Source organism: Oncorhynchus tshawytscha, linkage group LG22, assembly GCF_018296145.1.
Source record: "Oncorhynchus tshawytscha isolate Ot180627B linkage group LG22, Otsh_v2.0, whole genome shotgun sequence".
NCBI classification, from domain to species: domain Eukaryota; kingdom Metazoa; phylum Chordata; class Actinopteri; order Salmoniformes; family Salmonidae; genus Oncorhynchus; species Oncorhynchus tshawytscha.
In genome coordinates this window covers 35,629,868-35,639,985 of record NC_056450.1, presented here as the reverse complement: position 1 = coordinate 35,639,985, position 10,118 = coordinate 35,629,868, and the positions used below count along the sequence as shown (strand labels likewise).

Here is a 10,118-nt window from a genome sequence, read left to right as displayed (position 1 = left end):
ATGTCTGTTTCACTCAGTGACCATTTTTGTTATTGATGAAATAATCCAAACACATTCTGTCAGCACAAGAAGAATGTTTGTTGTCTTACCCTGGAGACATTTGACTATCTGCTATGACTGAGTGTGCAAAGCCGTCATCAAGGCAAATGGTGGCTACTTGGAAAAATCTAAAAATGTAAAATCTATTTTTATTTGTTTGGTTACTACATGATTCCATATGTGTTATTTCATAGTTTTGATGTATTCACTATTATTCTAACTATTATTCTACAATTTAGAAAATAGTTTAAAAAAATAAAGAAACCCCTTGAATGAGTAGGTGTGTCCAAACTTTTGACTGGTACTGTATAAATGAACTCATTTGTTTGATTTTTCACTCCTATAGTCACTGGGGGGCAGTGGTGGCTTCTATGGGGTAGAGTGCAGTTTCAACCACATCACCCAAACAGAGGCAGCCTCTCAGGCTGACTGACTGACTACAACACAGGCTAATGTTTAACATTGGCCATAATGTTTCCAGCCTCTGAAATTACCATCATAATATCTCATTTCAAAGGCTGAATTGAAAATATTAATGGGCGCTTAAATTATTTATTGATATTGAGGTTAATGAAGTTTAAATGCAGCAATCATAACAATATACACTATATTTACAAAAGTACGTGGACATCCCTTCAAATTAGTGGATTCGTCTATTTTATCCATACCTGTTGCTGACAGGTGTATTAAATTGAGCACACACCCATGCAATCTCCATAGACAAACATTGGCAGTAGAATGTCCTTACTGAAGAGCTCAGTGACTTTCAACGTGACACCGTCATAGGATGCTACCTTTCCAACAAGTCAGTTCGGAACATTTCTGCCCTGCTAGAGCTGCCTCAGTCAACTTTAAGTGCTGTTATTTTGAAGTAGGAGCAACAACAGCTCAGCCACAAAGTGGTAGGCCACACAAGCTCACAGAGCGGGTCCACCGAGTGCTGAAGCGCATAGCAGTTGCAACACTCACTACAAAGTTCCAAACTGCCTCTGGAAGCAACGTCAGCACAACAACTGTTTGTCGGGCGCTTCATGAAATGGGTTTCCATGGCCGAGCAGCCGCAGACAAGCCTAAGATCACCATGCACAATGCCAAGCATCGACTGGAGTGGTGTAAAGCTCACCGCCATTGAACTCTGTAGCAGTTGAAACGCGTTCTCTGGAGTGATGAATCACACTTCACGATCTCAGCAGTCTGACGGACGAATCTGGCTTTAGCGCATGCCCAGAGAATGCTGTTGTCCACAGACTTCTTGTCATTCAGTGTAACACTCACGACATGTGTGTCTCTAATACACCCAACCCCATGAGTAGGCAGGACCCATAGGGGATTACTGCTTCTGAACTGCACGCTTGTGCAATTGCCCGAGTCTAATAATGTACAGTATGCAATCTAATTAATAAGGATACTTCCAGGGAGAACCTGACATCATCACAAATGACAGACTCCACCTAGAGGCTATTTCATTCTATCAAATGGTAAATTAATATTACAGACTGAGACCATATCCGGCACTATAAAGACCTTGTACCGTAGTCCTGTATGGAAAATGCCTCCCAATATCATTCTGGTTTCCATTTTTTGTGACTGGCATGTTATCATTGTCCCATGATGATAGTACTGCCTGGCATGTTATCATTGTCCCATGATGATAATACTGCCTGGCATGTTATCATTGTCCCATGATGATAGTACTGCCTGGCATGTTATCATTGTCCCATGATGATAGTACTGCCTGGCATGTTATCATTGTCCCATGATGATAATACTGCCTGGCATGTTATCATTGTCCCATGATGATAGTACTGCCTGGCATGTTATCATTGTCCCATGATGATAGTACTGCCTGGCATGTTATCATTGTCCCATGATGATAGTACTGCCTGGCGTGTTATCATTGTCCCATGATGATAGTACTGCCTGGCATGTTGTCATTGTCCCATGATGATAATACTGCCTGGCATGTTATCATTGTCCCATGATGATAGTACTGCCTGGCATGTTATCATTGTCCCATGATGATAGTACTGCCTGGCATGTTATCATTGTCCCATGATGATAGTACTGCCTGGCATGTTATCATTGTCCCATGATGATAGTACTGCCTGGCGTGTTATCATTGTCCCATGATGATAGTACTGCCTGGCATGTTGTCATTGTCCCATGATGATAATACTGCCTGGCATGTTATCATTGTCCCATGATGATAGTACTGCCTGGCATGTTATCATTGTCCCATGATGATAGTACTGCCTGGCATGTTATCATTGTCCCATGATGATAATACTGCCCGCTTTGTAGACTGATATAAGGATATTCATTTTTGAATTGCGTAGATCTTTGGAAACACAACAATTAGGATTGCAAAATTTCTGAAGCATGCAATAAATTCCCTGGTCATTTAATAAAAGTTACAAAAATTGTGCAACCATAATTCTAGTAGTTCCAACCCATCTTGGAAGAACACACGACAGCAAATATGATTGGAGGGTGGCTCCAGTAAAGATGCTGGGGTCCCTGTGATGAGGGTCGTGTTTTTCAAAGGAAACCATATGGTCGTTTCATCTACACCAGGGGGTTCATGGTCCTGTATTTCCTCTGCTCACATCTCCTAGCCTTCGGCAGCGGCCCGTTCTCCGAAAGCACAGTGTGGTCGAGGAACTTAGGAGGAAGTTCTGTCTTCCTCAAGTGGCTTCAATTAGAGACAGTCACAATTACAGAGGGAGGGAGTACAAGTGGTCAAACCTACCAAGCTCAAACTCTAACTGGATTACAGGGACGGGGACATGGAGGCTACCACAGCGAGCTAGGCTACTTGGTGATTCCTAACCCACCCAACCAAGGGTTATTTTAGGAACTCTCCGGTTTCTGTGTCTGGACTGATCTAATTTCACTCCGTTCAACCCAATGACTGATTCAACCTCTTCAGACTAGAATACCATACTGCCGTAGGATGCAAATGTTTGTTTTGTATGGTTTCACTTCCAAGGCCCCATGAAGGCCCTAATATGTTGATAAATACAAATGCTTTCAACACTATTAATCTATACCACAACAAAGAGCACTATAGTTTGTGGTGATTTGTATTCTGCTTTAGCTGAATTGTCTTTACTGCACTGTGGGATTGCAAGTGTCATTCCTCCTAAACTGGCTATTACTTGACACATGATTTGAATAAGTGTATTGCTTTGCTGCTTGCTGGTGGATGGCATGAAACCACATAACTGGTGAACGACAGACAACGTTGGTAGATTATAACTCCCAATAAGGTGCATATTGCAGCTTTAGAATAAGTTAATACTGAATGTCTTATATATTTACACTGTTCAGAGAAAACGCTAGTCTAAAGTCATTTTTCTTTTTCAGTTTTCTCCATGTACTGTATTTCTGCATGTTAACAATATAGTGAAAAACTTGTTTACAGTGACACTGTTTTGATATTGTCCCCAAGTATCCTGTCTCTTGTTTGAAATGTCTGTTTTTACAATATCAAACTACATATCCTTTAATATTGGTTTTATATTGAGGAATAAACATTAGGTTTGTCAAATTGAAACCTACTTATTTCTGTCTTAACATCTATAACTTATCAGGTTATGACTTCAAGGAACTCTCTGTTCTTCATTAAAATAAATATGTCAATCATATTAGCAATTTTTTTTTTTACTCTGAATAGTAGCAGATCTATAACGTTAATTCAGATCTCTTGGAACGGGAAGGTGTGCGGTTTATAAACGTTTATAACTGTTTTATTGCATGTTTTAATAACAAAGTGACGATTATGTCCACGTGAGGGAGTTTAGATTTTTATTTTTTTTAAATTCTGCAACATTCTTACTTTTCACATTTTTCTCTTCCTTATTTTGTATTAAACATCTCTATCCGCCTTGAAAATCCAGCCTTCTCTCTAACATCTGGGTTTGGTAGAAAAATACTCGATTATGGGCGAGCCTTTTCCAACTACTATTAGGGTAGATTTAAGCGCATGCCAAATGTGATCATATATAATCATTATTCAAAAACACCAAATGTGAAGACAAAACGGTATTGTAATTAAATCCATGTAATAATGCATTAGTAACTTAATGTAGCAATTATATTTGATCTTATTCTATGGTTTAGTGAGCAATAATGAGTTTGAATCCCCTTGTTGAAAGTGGTACGTTCCATAAAGGGATAGCTACCCAGCCTTGCTCATCCAGGAGAAAATAAGACCGTTCCTAAATGTGTAGAGAGTGCCATGCGATTCAAGCAGTAAGTGCTCTGTTGGTTTATTTCGAGGATTTTGCGCAGAATTATAACTAATTAACAAATAATTATAGGCCTATATGATAACCGCGGGAAAAAGAACTGCACGTGGTTGTGGATGTAACTGTTGCACTTTAAGTACAGGTAGGTCCACGAGCCTGTGTTTCGTTACTGATCTCATTTTACGATGCTGCTGAAACATAGTGGCTAGCGTTTGAATCCGAAGCATGCTTTTTAAACCATGACTGGGCTTTACAAGACTTTTAAAACATCATGCAGTTTGTATACTGAAAGTGTCGATAACACATTCATAAGCGATAGTCAGTAGGACTGCATGCTTTAGTTGTATAATGCTTTTAGAAAGGGTGCATGAGGTCTTTGGCTGGATATGTAAGCAGCATAGTGTGATGCAAGGAGCCGCCGCCGCTCCTTTCAGAACAAAGCCAAAGGGGCGTTAAAAACATTAGTTATCTGATGGAAAAACAGATCCATTTGCCTTGTGATCATTTCATTTAACATGTGAACGCCCTGGTCTTCATACATAGTTCCTTTTTTTTTTTTTTTTTAGCCAAACGAAACGTTAATTATATTCCTCCATGTGCATCTATCTGATAACATCATGGATATTTTCCTAGAGTTTATTAAACCAAAACACAGACAGTAGACTAACTATCATGTAGGTTAATTGTCAACATTAACGTTTATCTTGGCAGATGAATGTTATCAAATTGACTAAAATAGTCTTCCAAGCAGGTCCTAACGTTACCAATTGGATTACTCTGGCTGCTTCACGAACAGGGTGTATTCGGCTCCGGGTTGTTTTCACATATAGGCTACCGTCTGACACATCTGTAACAGCTCCGGTGAAATATTGTCACGTGACCTCACGTTTTTATCAGAAAAATATGCATATGAATTAGAAACATATTCCATTCTGTGAATAATTATCATGTAATAGTGTACCCATTGCTTGTGAGGTCCTTCTCAATAATTAATACAACGGATTTCTTCATAATGCAAATTTCAAATCACGTAGCTTATTTTATCCCAATGGAGTAGTGATGGTTTCATAAGGGAGGAAAGTGCAGGTGATACAATGTGTATCTTCAGAACAATGAAGAGTATAGCCAAAGTTGGCAACAATGATATTTAAATAACAGGTTAAAGGGAGATTGCATTTTACACAGGGTCAACACGGGCAGCCCTGCACATGTGTCATAAAACATTTGTCTCTTGTCTGATGTCTGGTTGTCTTTTTGTTATCATGGCAGCATAATGCCCGTTGCCAGACTAATCACGATAGTTTGAGATTATTAGGGAAATAAACTAATGTAGGGACAACCTTTCACCCTCACTTAACCCTCCCCCAAATGAATGAGGGATTTAGCCTATTCCCACAGGTTAAAGCACTAACAGCTGTATCTGCAGCATTCATGAATGGGAAAATTGGTTGTGGAAAAAAAGGCTATGGAACCCCTAATACACTAAATTGCATACCTCGAAACCTATTGTCTCAGCTATATCAGAGAGCAGATATGGCCAGCCAGGTCAGGCATGGGATCTTGAAATCACAGAAGCAAGATTCCACCCTGCATGTGTCATTGTATAAGCTTACAAAGGGGCATTAAGAGTTTCATGATATCATTGACTGAGTAAGTGTCCAGGCTTAGTTGGTCAGGGACAGTCATAGACATTGGTAATCACTGAGCAATAGCTTCTGTCTACAAGCCGTTTGTCAGTTTAATGTCATCCTCTCCATTGTCTGCTGCTGCTCTGCCATGAAGGTAACACACTTAGCTTTTATCTTTAATGACATCGGTCTTTCCCCCCTCGGCAGGTGATTTCTGTCCCCCTTTTCCCAACGGTAATGGGGGAGGTTTTTTAATGGATACACCCTCCAGACGAGGTTACATATGATAGGTTACATGTAGAGTAGAAACACATTGAGTTTATTTATTGTTGAATAAAGGTTAAAACATGTTTTATTATAATGTGAACCTCATGTGTTGAGGCTCATGCTCACAGTAAGCTTTATCTTGGCAATTCTAATGGATAAAGTAATGGTACCCATTCATTAATTGTCTGACCAAATACCGAAGGGAACATCCCAATGGGAACACTCTGGTTTTCCATACCACTATCTGTGGCTGTGCAATGGAATATCCATTCCATACCCATGTTGTCCCTTAGCTCAATTTGTGGTACTGTTTAATAAACTAGTTTCCCTGAAGTTATGTGAGTGGTGTTTGGAGATCGGTTTGCAACGCCAGGATAGTTGGTTCGATTCCCTGGAACACCCATACTCGTTTGGATAAAAGTGTCTGCTAAATGGCACATATTATTATTTATTAATTATGGACAACATTGGGCCAGTGTCTCAGCCAGGATGTCTGTTCTCATGTCTGGTGTAACAGTGGGAGAACAGAGGGAACTGCTGACCCTGGAATCATACAGAATGATAAACAGGACTAAAATAACAGGCAGAGGAAACAATCACATGACACTTAGAGTTCCTCTTTCCTCCTCTGTGATGGACTTAGCACCATTGAGATAGAACCGTTCCAGAGCTTCACAGAAACCAAAACCCAGAAGCCTGATTTAGATGTAGTCATGTGTAATGTATGCCAAGGCCAGGTGCATACTCAGATCTAATCTTTAGTTTGGGTGGATGTTTTATCAATTCACCACATACTGTAAGTGCTAATGGACTTATTCTTAAAATAGATGCAAGCTCTATTCCTCCCAAAACATTTACATTTTTTCTGGCAGAAATATAACTTAATTATGAAAGGAAACATCTTGGTGTTCATGCCCCATCTGCAGTAGTTTACTGTATGCAGTAAGAGGCAACGTACCATTATGTGAACTAATGACAGTTGAGTAAGGGTGAGTGCCTTTGAAATGAAACTCTCAAATATTCTTGGTTTTGGTCATCTGTACCCATGAGTGGACAGCATCTTCAATAGGAAACAGAGCAATTCTTTTTTTTAATCAAGTGCTGTTGACCCTCATTAGAGAAGTACTGGTGACAAGAGAGTGGTGTTTTCAGAGTCCTTGATTAGGTGAAATGGTGATTGCCCTGATTGCTTCTTTGTGTTCACGTTTCACAGACACTCCACAGTCTTTTTCCTTTCCTAACGGTTTATCTAAAAACATGGCCCCCTCTCATCTCCTCCTTTAAAGGAGATTGTGTTTGATGACAGTCAGCAGTAACTAGTCAGTATTTGGGGACCGAGTGGCGCAGTAGTCTAAGGCGTCACTACAGACCCGGGTTCATCCCGGGCTGTATCACAACCGGCCGCGATCGGGAGTCCCATAGGGCGGCCCAGCGCCGTCCGGGTTAGGGCAGGGTTTGGCCGGGGTAAGCCGTCATTGTAAAAAATAATTTGTTCTCAGACTGACTTGCCTAGTTAAATAAAGGTTAAATAAATACAAACTTTTTTTAAAGGATTATTATGATGTTCTCATCCCCTCCATCTTTCATTTGATCCAACTACGCTAGCAGCTAGTTGTTAATGTACATAATGGTGTAATGGAGAAAGTGAGGAGTTGGGCTGAGGCTTGAAATTGCATAACCTGAATGCGCTTGTTAATTTTTATTAAGTAATCAGAAGATTGCCATTTAATATTGGGTGTGTGATCTGTCTCGTAATGGTTTAGATGTCACGACCCAAACAAATCCATTGGTAGGTATTGAGTAATAGCCTAGTGAAGCTATCACACATTACAAATCGCATCACATACCCTAGGCTATGCTCCACACTAGTAAGTCTTCAACTAAACCTTATCTCTGTCAAATGAGCTTGCTCTCGGGTGGTTAGGGGTTGCACCATATACGCGTACATGGACACGCACACACACACACACACACACACACACACACACACACACACACACACACACACACACACACACACACACTCTCTCTCTCTCTCTCTCTCTCTCTCTCTCTCTCTCTCTCTCTCTCTACTGTAAAGATTATTGAATGAACTTGAGCCTGTAAAACCTGTAATTATTCTCACTGTTCGGGCAGGCAGGGAGGTCTTATTTCCCACTGAGGTTTCAAATGTTATTTACAGTTATTATTTAAGTCAATCATTAGAGTCTGCTTTTTAATTCAGCTGCAGCACCATCTCTGCTTTAGAATTCTGAACCTTCAGGTCGAGATTCTCTGCTAAAGGAATTCAGCTTCTACTGGCACCAGTCAGTGCTCCTCTCTCTTCTGTGGTAATGAAATCATTGTGACTGCTGCTCAATAGTAATCCACAAGTCAGGAAATGTACTACAATACAGCATTGTATTGCAATGGGCAATGACTGGGGGGGTTTGCGCTGAATTTAAAGGCAGCAAGTGGCCTCGTCTATTCTATTTCTGACCATTATGAGGGCTTTCTGTAGTCACAGACATGTAAGGGAAGGGTGCATACTCAAGCTTCAGAATTGCTTGTTGCTCGATTTATTTTTCCTATCGATCCCTAAGCATTTTCACAGCCGATAGATATTTTGCATGCATTGAAACCTTCTACCATTTGTTATGAAATTTAAAACAGATTTATCAAACGGCGGCTGCTAATGAGAACGTGTTGCGCTGATCTTTGCAGCCGTAATGATTCTATCCGTTTGAGGTATTCATGAAGCATATTTCATTGTCATGAGTGGATGAAAGAAAGAAAAGCATGGGGAAATGTCTCTTTTCACACCAGACTATCACTGTCATTCTTGTCCATGTTGATCCATTCAGACCTGTGGGCACAACTGAATCATTTTCTCCATCAGTTTTGATAAAGGTTTTGATATTCCCAACTGTTATTGGATGTGGAATAAAAATGCATTAAAGGAGAGTACTGCCAGTAAAACTAAACTATATAATAAAACAAAATAAACGATGAGATGGATGATTGGATTTGTGATGAGTTCCGTGTTTTCCTGCCCTCTCTGTGACTAATATGTGAAGACTCATAATCAGTGAGGTCAGAGGCAACCTGACAAAGATACTTTTGTTATTACTGAAACTCACCAAACACTGTGGACACACTAAATGAGTTGACGGGCAGAATATCAAGCACCTCTCACGCAGAGAACAAGTAGTGCTTAGTAAGAGCTAGAGGTGTTGTCTGTCTCTGTCTGTCTGTCTGACTCTGTCTGTCTGTCTGTCTCTGTTTGTCTGTCTCTCTCTCTCTCTCTCTCTCTCTCTCTCTCTCTGTCTGTCTGTCTGTCTGTCTGTGTCTGTCTGTCTGTCTGTCTGTCTGTCTGTCTGTCTGTCTGTCTGTCTGTCTGTCTGTCTGTCTGTCTCTGTCTGTCTGTCTGTGTGCTGCTAATACCTGAAACCCCAAACTGCTGAAATGTGTCAGATGATTAAAGAACCATTCTTCCTGTGTTCCTACTTCCTATCCCAGCCCTAGCCCAGGCTGTTGAGGTGCAATAAGGGTATTTTCCTATCCCAGCCCTGGCCCAGGCTGTTGAGGTGCCATAAGGGTCTTTTCCTAGCCCAGGCTGTTGAGGTGCCATAAGGGTCTTTTCCTAGCCCAGGCTGTTGAGGTGCCATAAGGGTCTTTTCCTAGCCCAGGCTGTTGAGGTGCCATAAGGGCAACTTTCATTCCAGAAGCTCTGACCAGTGGGTGGGGGGGGAGCGATGTCTGACCCACTGATCACTATAGCATTACCCTGTGGTCTGCTACAAATATATTGCAGCGCATCCTAATTTTCCACTGTTTGTTTGTATATTTTCTGTTGTTGTCATGTTCTCTTTTCCAAGTAGCAATACTTCCTAATTAACAAATGTGCTCAGGATTAGTGTTAGTGATGGCTATAAAGGTTTATTAGCAATCCATT

The 10,118-nt window shown here is 40.7% G+C and overlaps 1 protein-coding gene across 2 annotated transcripts in view; it reads left to right on the top strand.

The window, feature by feature from the left end:
* Positions 1–4,255: 4,255 nt before the first annotated feature.
* LOC121840463 (plexin A3-like) overlaps positions 4,256–10,118 on the top strand; it is a 171,147-nt gene continuing 165,284 nt past the window's right edge. For both annotated transcript variants that reach the window (XM_042304127.1, XM_042304126.1), the window contains exon 1: positions 4,256–4,431. The gene's annotated coding sequence lies outside the window, so the exon portion shown is untranslated. The remainder of the gene's footprint in view (positions 4,432–10,118) is intronic.